The sequence below is a fragment of the Procambarus clarkii genome, chromosome 24 (assembly GCF_040958095.1).
Source record: "Procambarus clarkii isolate CNS0578487 chromosome 24, FALCON_Pclarkii_2.0, whole genome shotgun sequence".
In the NCBI taxonomy this organism is placed as follows: domain Eukaryota; kingdom Metazoa; phylum Arthropoda; class Malacostraca; order Decapoda; family Cambaridae; genus Procambarus; species Procambarus clarkii.
Window position 1 is genome coordinate 4,375,682 of NC_091173.1, and position 14,239 is coordinate 4,389,920.

The 14,239-nt window shown below is 51.2% G+C and overlaps 1 protein-coding gene across 1 annotated transcript in view; it reads right to left on the reverse strand.

Moving 5' to 3' along the window:
* The window catches only part of LOC123761791 (uncharacterized), a 94,412-nt gene that overhangs the window by 41,578 nt on the left and 38,595 nt on the right, over window positions 1–14,239 (reverse strand). The gene's annotated exons all lie outside the window — the stretch shown is intronic.

The window sequence follows — 14,239 nt, forward strand, 5'->3', positions numbered from 1 at the left end:
AACTGAGAGCACCTCGCCTTGTGCCCCCAGCACCACCCGCTCGTTCGACCCATATGTTTACGAACACACGTCGTCTTTCAAAAAAACCGTCGTGTACCAATTCAAATTTTACGACAAATTTGACATCGTGTTCCAAAAATTTTGTCTTCTAGGGCAGTCGTCAATCGAGCTTCCACTGTAGTTAGTAACAGTTGATTGATTGACAGTTGAGAGGCGGGCCGAAAGAGCAGAGCTCAACCCCCGCAAGCAAAACCAGGTGAATACACAGATTCGGATGATGACGCTACCACCCTCCTCCCTCAGCATTTCTCTTCCCACCATACTATGCACAGCGCAAATTATCACAACAATCCTGCTATTATCAGAGTCAGGCCCTTCTGTAATACTATCACCGCTAAATAATACCAGTTACATGTATATATTTTTAAATTTTTTAGGGGATGCTGTAGTCACAAGCTGAGCAGCAGCGCTGTTAGTTCATGCTGCGTGCGCCAACCTTGGTGGCTCACTCAGTACTGAGGCTTTCACACCCGGGAATGTTGCCCATGATTAAAAAAAAAAATAGCATCTGTTTACAAGAGCCCTAAGGAAGCTGATGTGAACCCCGTGTAGCCGCAGGACTTTTAAATCTTACTCCCACACACATCATATGATGTGGTGTGCAATTCCACAGCCATTACCACATAGTATAATGTGTTGCGCAGTTTAAGGGTTAATATTGCAGCATCATAGTAAAAGGCCTTAATTGCAATCAAATCACAGTATAACCCTATTATAGGTTTTAAGGATCAACATTCCCATTGGTCAGAGACCAGGCAAATATTTTTGTATTGGCTTTGAAAGAAAAGTACCCTGCTTACGCATCTGTTTCTTCTACTCTTTGCCGTCTTGATGCTTTGCACTATACTGGGTTGCGCCTCAGCTCTGGTGCCTTTCGTTCGAATCCCGCCCTCATCTTGTATGTTACACTGGCTTCCTATCTCTCCAGGACCGCCGTGATCGCTACTGTCTTCGCTATCTTGCGCGGTCTTTGCAACATCCTTCCTCTTGCCTCTGTCATGCTTTAACTTTTACCCCTCCTGTAGTTCCTGTTCCTCTTCACCACCTCCCTCTTTCTGTCCGGTTATCTCGCTTACAGGATTCTCCTTCTGTTTGTATTTTTAATATTTCTCCTCGTATTGTTCCTTCTTTGCCCCTGTGGAGAATCCCCCTTCCGAAGTTTTGTAGATCCTTGGCCCGCATCACTAAAGCTTTTACCCCTCCTATGGTTCTGAAATCCCTTTTCCTTGAGCACTTTTCTTCGCACTCTGGCACTCAGACTAGGCTACTCTGTTGTTTTTCCTGACCACACTTATATGTGTCGCCTACCTCCAGAGACTAGCATCTTCACAGCAGAGCTCTATGCTATTCTCTATGATCTTCGTCTCCAGCTTTCTCATTGTCAATCTTCCTTTGCAGTTGTCATTGACTCTCGTAGTGATCTCATGGTTCTCGGGTCCTTTAATCTGGTCCATCCGGTGGTCGTCGAGATTCAGCATTGGCTGTTTTTTTATTTCTAGTATATTTAAGTCAGTTGAGTTTTGCTGGGTTCCCAGCTATTTGGTGCCTCTTTAAATGAGTGTGCGGACGCTGCCGCTAGAGAAGCTGTCGGCTCTTGTCCCATCTTCCGTAAAGGTATTCCTTATTCCGATTTTTACCCAGTTATTCATTCCTCTATCCTTACCCGTTGGCAGGATTGTTGGTCTTCTGTTACTGGTAACAAACTGAATCCTCTTAAGAGTAGTGTGACCTCATGGCCTTCCTCCTCCCAATGTAACCAGCGATGGGAAACGGCTCTGGCGAGGTTGCATATCGCCTATACACGCTTAACTCATGGCCACTTAACCCTTTAACCGCTAGGGGTCCAAATAGCTCAACAACAACAACAAAAAATTTAAAAAATTCTTTCGTCTTATAGAAGTGTTCATTTTTGTTCTCTGATCACGGAAAAAATAACAAAAAGTCGTAGATGGCATATTTTAGCCACAATAGGGTAGGGAAGTGTGGCAAAAAATCAGCGTTGAATGTAATGAAACTCCATTTTCTGGGTTAGCCCCGGAGGCTCCCTGGGGTTTATCGGGTTAATGTATGTTATGTTAGACCAGGACATAAGCTATAGAGTTCAGACCTACCAGGGACCAGCGCCAGAACCAGGCCCCTTCAGAGACGTTTCAGGGAGCAATGACCCTGGAAAACCCCATTATGGTTGGGGGTTTTCCTTATCTGACATTGACCGGGGTCAGGCACCCAGAAAGGTAGGCATAACAAAACAAACCCCACATGGTAAAAAACTACAACAAAAAACCGAACAGAGAGGTTGAAACTGCCTACAATCCCAAGGAAACAATCAAACAATCAATTTAAAGCCGTGCCGGTTGTCCCCGCAGCCCTCCACTCCTCAGGAGGGGGGAGGGGGGGCAATCTTAAGGTTATCTTGAGATGATTTCGGGGCTTAGTGTCCCCGCGGCCCGGTCCTCGACTAGGCCTCCACCCCCAGGAAGCAGCCCATAGCAGCTGTCTAACTCCCAGGTACCTATTTACTACTAGGTAACAGGGGGTATCAGGGTGAAAGAAACATTTGCCCATTTGTCTCCGCCTCCACCAGAGATCGAACCTGGAACTTCAGGACTACGAATTCGAAATGCTGTCCACCCAGCTGTCAGGCACCCTGGGCCCCAGACCTCACCACGCCAGCTGCCTTCAGTTCGGAAACTAAGCTTCAACCAACGTGAAAAAACCCCGCCGACCAGATGGGAGAGAGGATAGCCAGGGAGCCTCCGGGACTCACCCAGAAAATGGCGTTTCATTACATTCAACGCTGGTTTTCTGTGGAGAGCCCCTACGGCTCCCTGGAGCGACATACCCAAAGAGAAGGAAATAGGGACTTACCCGAGAGGCGGCGGCCACAAACTCCTCAACGCGAAGTCGAGACAACTGGCTGCAACCTGTGACACAAAGCAACACAAGAATGCCGAGCAGCAGGGACGTTCACTAAATAACGGGCGACCAGGACCCTGTTCGCCTTCCAAAATCCACGCGCTCGAATATGAACCCAAGACTTGTTACCAAACACGGCAGCCAAAGCTGCAAACTTCCAAACATCATGGGCGCGAGAATAGACCGCAGGCTGGCTAAACTTAATAACCCTGCGGACTACCTGGGAGACCCGAGCCCTGGAACAGGGAACAAGGGAAACCGGATCAACCTAAAGCACATCCCCAGCCACCCCAGCTGAAGCGCGCAGGTAACAGCGAAGTGCTGCAACCGGACACAATACATGTTGCACCCCCGGCCGAACCAACCAAGCATCATTGACCCACGGACCCCTCTGGAAAGCAGCCGTCTCGTTATTCACCAGAAAAAATGGAGAAAGCTGCAAACGGACAAACCTACCCCCAGGACCAAAAGAACAGAAACTCCTGCACCGGAGGAGAGCATGAAGCTCCCCTACCCGGCCCCCAGAGGCCAATGCCAACAAAAACAAAGCTTTGGAAAAACAATCCGGAACCGAAGGGGCCACCACAAACCGAGGAGAGGAAAGATAGGAGAGCATCCTGTCCAACGACCAGGACGACTCAGGAGGCGCATGAGCAGACTGGAAGTGAAACATAGTACGGGAGAGCTTACGAAACAGGGCGGATGTGACGTCCACCCCGAACACTAGCTTGAGCGGCTCCGCCAGCGCCGCACAATACGAGGCGACAGTATTAGGCATCAAATGATGGTCCTGAAAAAGCCAAGAAAGAAAGGACAAGACAACCCGATCCGAAAGAAAAGACAACCTACGAAGAGCCAGAAAATGGTGAAAAGAACGCCAGGAAACTTCATACTGTCGCCGAGACGTAGCTCTCAGGTGGGACACCATCAACAAAGCCACCTGATCACCATAGAAATGGTGATACATCTGCTTCAAAAGGACCAGACACGAAGAGCAGATGAGAAGTTCGAACCAGCCCTGTACCGGACCGGGCCGACCTCCTGAAAGAGGCAGAGCCGTGGGAAACATCCCGGGTTCGGGCACCAAACCAATAGCATCGGAAACCAAGGCTGGGCCGGCCACCAAGGGGTCACAAGGACTACTCTCCCTGGGAATGTCTCCAACCGAACCAGAACCCGAAGCAACAGCTGGACCGGGGGGGGAAGAGGTACAGGTAACCCCACCTCGACCAGTCCTGCCGAAAGGCATTCACCGCGAACACCTCGCAGTCGGGAAAGGGCATCACATACATTGGGAGACGCCGAGACCACGCGACGCGAAGAGGCCCACAGCGCACCCACTCCAAGACGACTTGACAAAGTGCAGGAGAAGAAACCTGCCAGGTAGCCCCGAACCCCCCAAAGGAGGACGTGTTGCCCAACGCCACCGCAGGTCGGATGACACGAACGAAAAGGCCCACAAATCGTGGGACCAAGCATGGGTAAACAGAGCGAGCCTCCTCCCCATCGCCCCGTCAATGGGGCGAACTGCGAAATGGCCGACGCCCCTTACAAGAACCCAAACGTCGAACAGGGCGATCACTGCGCCGACCAGACGACGCTGGCCCTGAAGGGAACAACGGCTCAGAAAATGGCACCAATGGCCCACCTCGACCAGCAGAACCCGGAACCCTGCACGACCCCTCCGAAACTGCCGAGAACGACTGCTCCGGAGAATCAACAAGTCCGCCATAGGACGACAACTGGATGAAGCCGCATGCAGAAACTGAGAGACCGCAGTCTCTGCAAACAACAACGGATAAAACGGAGACGAAAACCTAAGAGCCAGGGCCCAAGTGGATTCCAAGGAGAGGGTGAGCACAGCCTGACCGCGCGTGAGGAAAGAAGCAAAAAAACAGAGACCCCGCTTCCTTCAGGATGGGCGCAAAGAGCTTCAACAGTGCAGCCGACGCCCTAGCTGCCGAAAACACTCAACGAGCGTTGAGTGAAGGCCCTTCACTCAACGCTCCCACATCCTCCTCAAGCCAAGCAGAAGACAGCTCGAGAAGGGAAAAGACACGCAAGACCGAAGCCAAATACCCACGGGAGCGCAACTCCTCCGCAACCAGCGAAGCCGAAAGCTGAAGAACCTGCACGTGAAGCTAGAAAAGGCCAACATCCCGAAGAAAGCACAGGAGCGAACAAGCACGCATTAGGTGCTCAAACTCGCCTCCCAGGTAAACCTGCATAAAAGTAGCAGTTTCTCGCCAATCAAGCGTGTGGGTCCGACAAAACCCATGCCACACCCCAACGAAAAGAAAGAGCAGTCTGCCAGCCAGGAAGACTCCGGAACTTCCAAACGCACCCAAAAACGGGAAGAAGAACCGAACTCAAACAAGGATGGATCCATTGCAGAGGCATAACCAGGTCTCGCAAGAGGTATGCAGCAAGACCTTCCCGAGCCACCTTCGCGGAGATACAGGAAGTAGAAAACCTCTAGAAAGAACGGATCCGAGGTACCCAAAGGAACCCGGAACCGAACCGGGAAAGGAGTCGAACCCAAATCATACTCATACAGGGAAGGGGGGAAAGAAAATCCCTCCTCCCTGCAACAATAAGCCCCGCGAGGAAGGTAAAAGCACCCAAGCAGGATCACAGGGGCCCCAAGGCCCCAAGGTTGACTCCTCCCCAGCCCCAGGATTCCCCATGTCGGGACCTGGGGCAGAGCCATCCTCCAAACCCTCTACCCCTGAAGAAAAGGCAGAGTCCAAGGGAAAGGCAGACAAGAAGGGGGTCTGCTGGTGGGACCCAGAAGCCTCGGCAGGAGGAACCAGCTTAAATGCCTCTGTCCCCGGCCAAAGCGCCTAACCAAAGCGCTATGCCAAAGCGACTAACGCCCCCAGGTCAGGGTCCCTAAAACCACAATGGGGCAGCCTCGGGGCATCCGGGTGGGAAACCAACCTAGCGCGTTGCAATAACCTAAACCTAACATGCAACGCTGATGCTGCCTGTACCCTAACAGGAACATCCTCAGAGTAAAACTGGAGCACAAGCAGAGAACATGACTTGCAAGACTCCGGGTCAAAGGTGTCGTTGACCCAACAGGCAGGATGACGGAGGCAAAAGAGGTGACTGTCACCCTGAGACAAGGGCATACTGCAACCTTCAAACCTGCACAAGGCAGGCTGGAACTCGAGAGACGCATCCATGGGTCCCTGAGCCCCGACAGGGGTTTCCAGGGCCCGTAGGCTAGCAACTATGGGAAGCCCAGGCAAGGTGTTGCTAACCGGTTAAGAAACCCAAACAAGGGTAGATGATAACACTGAAATCCCCTGGGACGTGTACAAGCACGGGGGCCTAGCAGAGGGCCACCAAAACAATATCAGGGGAACTATAGACCCACAAGGCAAAACCTCCACCAGGCAAACAAAAACAAAACAAAAGAAAACCCCCGCAAAAGTACACCGTCTCCAGAGGCAAAAGGAAACCGGTTGCCGCTTAGGTGGCAGGCTGTGCAACACCTGCTTGATGTGTTGATGATGATGCCCTAACCTGCACAACACCACTCCCTATCCAAGGCCAAACAAGGGCCCCAAGCCCCAGCTGGCCCCAAGGTCGAGGCAAATGCCGAACAGCAAGAACCCCTACGGGAGCGGTTCCCAAACGCCCCAGGGAAGATAACCCTGACACGCAGGGGCAGTACTCACAGGGCACCTAGGGAAGGAAGCCCCTAAGCACATGCAGCCCCAACACTGATGAGGTACTCCTGGCCACCGCACACCACACAAAAACAGCAGAGAACGCTACACGAGGCAAACACCGCCCAGGAATTTGAGGCCAGAGAAGCGTCTATCCCGGTTGACACTAGCTTGCGAACTGAAGGCAGCAGATGCGGTGAGGTCCAGGGCCCCCCCCCCTCCCCCTCCTGGGGAGGGGAGGGCTGTGCGGATGACCGGCGCGGCGGTAACTTGATTGTTTGATTGTTTCCTTGGGATTGTAGGGAGTTTCTACCTCTCTCTTCAGTTTTTGTTGTAGTTTTTTACCATGTGGGGTTTGTTTTGTTATGCCTACCTTTCTGGGTGCCTGACCCCGGTCGATGGCAGATAAGGAAAACCCCCAACCATAATGGGGTTTTCCAGGGCCATTGCTCCCTGAAACCTCTCTGAAGGGGCCAGGTTCTGGTGCTGGTCCCTGGTAGGTCTGAACTCCATAGCTAATGTCCTGGTCTAACATAACATACATTAGCCCGATAAGCTCCAGGGAGCGGTAGGGGCTCCCCATAGAAAAGGGGCGTTGACAGAGCCTTCGCCAGATGAGGTCTACTCCGCTCGAGCTGTCAGGCGGCAGTTGCCACAAATATATTATTACCTAATTATTTCAATGTCTCTGATTGATTTTTTCTTAGTTTTTTTGCAGTAATATTATTCAATAGTGAATTGTAATATATTTATATAATAAAACTTTGAACCATCGCTTTACTCAAAATTATGGTGTGCATATTAGTAATTCAATTGTTATGTTCATAAAACAATAAACAAATAGTTTTGCTGTTATTACACTATATACACAGGTTATATATAAGTATCTGCATGTTTTGCTCACCATAACGAACCACTAAGTTGGTATTATGAGTCAGAATGCAACAAGGAGTGACCGCCACAAACCAGCCAGCAACTCGCTGCCACTCCCTCCCTCAACAACACCTCACTCGCCCTCATTCTCCTCCCACAATGCTGTTTTTGCATTTATTCACTATACACAGACGTTATATATACGTATTTACATGTTTGTTCACCATAACTGTACATCTAAGCTTGTATGGTGAGTAAAGGCACAAAGACGTAGCTACTCATACAGTCAGCTGATGGCGGCCGCCCTCAAGGCCAGACGCACTAATATTTCTCCTCCATCAATATTGTTTGTGGTGTTACTACGTTATATACACACATTATATATAAGTATCTACCTGTTTTATTCACCATACTTGTACAAGTAAACTGGTATGGTGCCCAAAGATCATAGTGGTCACCAGTAAACAACATGACAAGTCATGCAGACAATGCACCTCCTTTACCAAAATGGTGGCTCCCAACCTACTCCTCTTGCTGTTATTACACTCTATGCACACATTATATATAAGTATCTACATTTGTGTTCACCATAGCGAACCACTAAGCTAGTATGGTGAGTGCAGTCAATAAAAGGGGGCCACACACAGTCAGAAGACGACGCCACAACCCTCCCTCCACAGCCTTACTCCTCCCTCCATGGAGCATAGCGCTAAATATCACCACAATCCTGCTATCATCAGAATCCTGGTCAGTTTTATCACAGTCAGGGGTCTTCTGTAATACTATCATTGCTAAATAATAGCAGTATCATATATATTATGGCATTTGTAGGCGATGCTGTGGTCACAAGCTGAACATCGGTGCTGTGAGCTCGTGCTGCGTGCGCCAGCCTTGGTGGCTTGCTCAATACTGAAGCTCTTACACCCAAGAATGTTGGCCTGGATTTTTTTTCTAGGTGGCATCTGGCAACTATCGGTCGTGGATGAACTATTGCTGCCCCTATCCCAGGCGGGGTGTTTAAATTATAGCGCTAAAATTCTGCACATGATTTATAATTCTGAAAGCATTTTGTTCACATTTGCTCAGAATTTACGACACCAAAGTTAATTTGCATGAATCCTTATTTTTTTTTTCAAGATGTTTCCTTCAGTGATAAATTTAAAAGCACATTTGATTTAATATTAAACATATTTGTTTATCAAGACACTAAAAATGGCATTATAGCTGCATATTGTAATCAATAAAAAACCAGCATTGAAAGTAATGAAACGCCATTTTCTGGGTGAGACCTGGAGGCTCTCGGGAGCTATCCAGGCTGATATGAATGTATTAGACCCTGGCATCAGTCAAAGCAAACTGCGTAATAGGCCTACCGGGGACCATGAGCCAGAACCTGGTCCCCTCAGAGAGGCACGAGGAGCAATGGCCTATAGAAACCCCCATGTGGTTGGGAGCATTCTATGTATGCCTTTGACTGGGTCAGACACCCAGAAAGGTAGGCACCCCAAAACAAACCCTATCTGGTTAACAAATTGCTACAGAAAGCCGAACTGTTGGACAGAACTCCCCAAACGAAAACAAGCAAACCAGCATGACATCATAACCGTTACCGCGCCGCCGTCTGCACAACTCTCCCCCCTCCCCGGGAGAGGGATGGGGGGAGCCCCAGACCCCCACGCCGGCTATCCACCCTCCAGTTCTGAGGTTGGATGTCAAAACACACAAAAACCACCGACCAGAGGGAGGAAGGGTTGCCTAGGAGCTTCCGTGTTTCACCTAGAAAATGACGTTTCATTACATTCATCGCTGGGTTTCTGTGGTAAGCCCCCTTCAGCTCCCCAGAGCTACTTAACCAAAGATAAAAACAAGGGACTTACTTGGGAGGTGGTCGCCACTTGCTCCTCAACTCGAAGTCTGGACAACTGGATGCAACCGCCGATCCAATGTGACACATGCCCGACTAGAGCCAGGAATCTCTTGGACCCTGTTCGACCTCCAAAAACCCTGTGCCCAAATGTCAGATCAAGACATTTCACCGAAGACGGCAGCCAACGCAGCAAACTTATGAGCATCATGGGCACAAGGATAGACCGCAGGCTGACTGGACCGAATAACCCTGAGGACGACCTGGGAGACCCGAACCCTGGAACAGGGAAGAAGGGAAACTGGGTCAACCCAAAGCACGTCCCCAGCTACCATGGCCGTGGGGCGCAGGTAACAACGAAGAGCTGCAATCGGACACAACACATGATGCACCCCCTGGCCGAACCAACCAAGCATCAACAACCCAAAGACCCCTCCGGAAAGCAGCAATCTCATTCTTCGGCAGAAAAGAGGGAGACAGCAGCAAATGAACAAACCTACCACCAGGACCAAAAGAGCGGAAACCTCTGCACCGAAGAAGAGCATGAAGCCGACCCCCAGAGGCCAATGCCAACAGGAAAAGAGCCTTCACAAAACAATCTTGAACTGAAGGGGGCCACAACAAACTGAGCTAAAGAGAGAAAAGAAAGCACCCGGTCTAATGAGCAGGCTGAAGGTGAAGCAACGCACAAGACAGCTTGCGGAATGGAGCAGAAGTAACATCCACCCTTAACGCATGCTGAAGTTGCTCCGCTAGTGCCGCACGATACGTGGCAACAGTATTTGGTATAAAATAACGGTCCTGAAACAACCAATCCAGGAAGGATAAGACAACGCAATCCAAAACAGAAGAGAACCTATGAAGGGACAAGAAATAAAGAAAGGGCCGCCAAGAAACATCATACTGCCGGCGAGACGAGAACACCTTCGATGTAGGTGGAACACCTTCAACAATGTCACCTACTCACTATACAAATGTTGACAGAACTGCTTCACAAACACCAGACGCGAAGAACTGAGAAGATCAAACCAGCTACGTACCGGACTGGTCCGATCTGTTGAAAGAGGAGGAGCTGCGAGAAGACCCTGGGTTCAGACACCGAGCAAGCAGCGCCTGAAATCAAGGCTGGGCCGGCCACCAAGTTGCCAACAGGACTACTCTTCCTTGGTAAGTCTCCAAGTTAGCCAGGATTTGCAGCAACAGTGGAACCAGGGAAAAAAGAGTTACAACTAACTCCACCTTGACCAGTCCTGCCAGAAGGCATCGACCCCAACAGCCTTGCAATTGGGAAAAGGCGCCACATACAGTATATCGGAAGACGCCTCGACCACACGAAGAGGTCCACCTCCGAGAGCCCATACATCTGACAGATCCAACTGAACGAGTTGGCGTCGACCATCCAATCCATGGACAGGGAAATGAACCATGACAGGCCATCTGCTAGGACATTGGACAACCCCCCTGAATATGAATGGCCAATAGAGCCAAACCCCGAGAATTCAGCAGACGAGTCACTCGAAGTAACCAGCTGCAAAGAGCCAAGGACCGCATCAAACCCCCACGGTTCAGGCAATGAACCACTAGGGAGTGATCTGAATGGAGCAAGATTATCGATCTGCGAGTGACCCGAATCCTGCGGAGTGACATCCACATGGCCGCGAACTCCCGCACCGTACTGTGTGCCTGACGGAAGGACGGACCCCACTGCCCATGGCTGGCCTGGTGAGCACTGGTCACAAAGCCCCAGCCAAGAGATGACGCGTCTGTGAACACATCAATCGAGGGCTCGGGTAGGCGCCAAGGCACTGAACCCTGAAAAACCAGAGAAGGAAGTCGGCGATGCAACAGAGGATGTAAGGCACCTGGAAGCTGAACCCAGTAATCATCAGAGAGGCGGAAGGGACATCCCCGAAGGAACCAGAACAGCCAACGAAGCCAAGCTCAGCCTGGCGGGTATACCAACATGGCAAAGTTCTGACTCTTGCACAACCCTTGAGCAACCTCCTCATGACCTGAGAGCCCTCCAAAAACAGCTGAAGGCGGGACTGCAGTCGCAGCAGAGCCTCTGGGGGGAAAGACAAGGAAGCGGTCTGAGAGTCCCAAACAAGACCCAGCCAAGACCATACCTAAGAGGGAACCAGATGGGACTTCCTCCAGTACACCAGGAACTCAAACCCGAGGAGCTGGGAAAGACCCAAATCCCTGGCGAGCAGACATGTGGACTGGCTGGGAGCCCAAACCAGCCAGTCGTCAAGGTAGGCCAGAACCCGAACCCCCATAACATTGTGCTGATGGGTCACCACAACCCGGGTAATTTATGTGAACATGCGAGGTGCCAGATTCAGGCCAAACGGAAGGCAACGATAGCGGAAAGCCTGACTCCCCACCACAAAACCTAACTAGTCCCTGAACCCTGGATGAATTGGGACATGCCAATACATATCTCAGAGGTCCAGAGGCACCATCCAAGCACCCAGCTCCAAGTGAAGCCGGACCTGGGACAGAGGAAGTTATCCGAAAGGAGGGGACAAAAAATCTAAGGGTTTAAATCGGACAAGTCCAGAGTGAACTGCAGATCCACACAGTCCCGTTTTGGGACAAGAAACAGGCGGGAAACCCACCTGAGGGACATGGATGTTTCGACCACGCCCAAGCGTACCCACTCCAAAATGACCCGAGTGCAGGGCAGGGCCTCCCCCGTCAGCCCCGAACCTTCCAGAGGAGGAGAAGCCATCTAACACCACCGCAGGCCGGAAGAGACAACCCGAAATGCCTACGAATTGTGGAACCAGGCATGAGCAAACAGTGAGAGCCTCCCCCTCATTGCCCTGTCAACAGGGCGATCCGTGAGAGTGCAGACGCCCCTTACAAAAAGCTGACAGGCAAGCAGAGTAATCACTGCGCCGACCTGACATCGCTGGCTGCAATGGAAGTGCTGGCTCACAAACTGGTCCCACTGGCATACCACAACTGGAGAAACCCTGAGCTCTGGCACGACCCTTCCAAGAAGAGCCACCACGGCAAGCGAGAAGCAAAAAACAGACACCGCCACCTTGAGAATTGGCACAAACAACTTCAACATGACAGCCAACACCTGAGCTGCAGAGGCAAGCGCACTGGACAAAGACCCAGCACCTAGCACCTCCACATTCTCCTCAAGCCAAGCCGAAGACAGCTTGAGAAGGGGAAAAGAAATGCAAGACCGAGGCAAAGTGCCCATAGGCGTGGAAATCCTCAACAATCAAGACAGCCAAAAGGGAAGGAACCTGCACAATGAAAAGAAAGTACAGTCCACCAGTCAGGAAGACTGGTACCTCGAAACTTACCCAAAAGGGAAAAGTCGACCCAAAGTCAAAAGAAGACGGATCCATCACTGAGGTGTAATCCGGGTTTCACAGGAGGTATGCAGCGATGGCCTCCCGAACCTCCCTAGGCGGGATTCGAGAATCTGAACACCTCCGGAAGGAACTGAAGAACCCAAGGGAACCCGGAACTGAACCCAGGGAGGAGCCGATGACAAATCATACTCATACAGGAAGGGAGGGGGGGATAAGAAAACCCCCTCCCCTGCAATAACAAGTCCTGCGAAGAGAATACCAATAGGTATCCAGCAGGCAGGGTCAAACAGGGCCCAAGCCCCCCGGGATCCTCCATGTCAGGACCCTGGGCAGAGCCGGCCTCCACACCCTCAGCCCTCTTAGAAAAAGCTGAGTCCAGGAGAAAAGAAGAAAAAAGAAGTGGGTCTGCTGGTACGACCCAGAAGCTTTGGCAGGAGGAACCGGCTCAAATGCCTCCGTCGCCAACCCGGATGGGGCAGCCCCCGAAGCTGTCCGAGTTTCACGTCCATCTAAACCCTGCCCTGACTCCAAAACCCTCAGACATTTGGGAGACGGGAGCAGGACGAACAACACCAACCTGGGAAGGACTCAGGAGTGTGGACGAGACCAACATCAAAGCGACTAACACCCCCCCCCCCAAGTCACCCGACTTGGGGAGGGCGTTAGTCGCTTTGATGCGACGTTGATGCGACTTTGATGCGACTTGATGGTTATAGTCGTCCTATAACCCAAACGTGGCAGCCTGTGGGCATCCGGGTGAGCAACTAACCTAGGGCACTGCAGCAACCAATACCGTGCATGCAAAGATTAAGCCGCCTATACCTGAACATCAATCTTGGTAGAATGGGTAGAGTGGAGCTCAAACAAGGAACAAGACTCGCAGGACTCCGGGTCAAAGGTGTCATTGATCCAGCAGGCAGCATGACGGAGGCAAAACAGGTGAGTGTCACCCAGAGACAAGAGGACAGAGCCCAACCCTGCACTCGGCGGGTTGGAACTCAGAGGATGCGTGACAGCTGAGTGGACAGCGCTTCGGATTCGTAATCCTGAGGTTCCAGGTTCAATTCCCAATGAAGGCGGAGACAAATGGGCAAAAAGTTTCTTTCACCCTGATGCCCCTGTTACCTAACAGTAAATAGGTACCTGGGAGTTAGACAGCTGCTACGGGGTGCTTCCTGGGGGGTGTGGAACAAAAAGGAGGCCTAGTCGAGGACCGGGCCGCGGGGACACTAAGCCCCGAAATCATCTTGAGATAGCGTCCATAGGTCCAATGAGCCCCAATGGGGTTTTCCAGAGCCCTTAGGCTGACTACTAAGGAAAGCCCAGACAAGGTACTGCTAACCGGTTGGGCCCAAACTACCAAGAGAAACTGCTAAAACTGAACCCCTGTGATGTGTGCAAGCACAGGAGCCTAGCGGAGGACCACCAGAAGGTGGAACAGACCAAAGTGGTTAGATCCCCACCAGGAAAATAAACAAAAAGAAAAAGAAAACTCAGCGAAAGCACGTCTC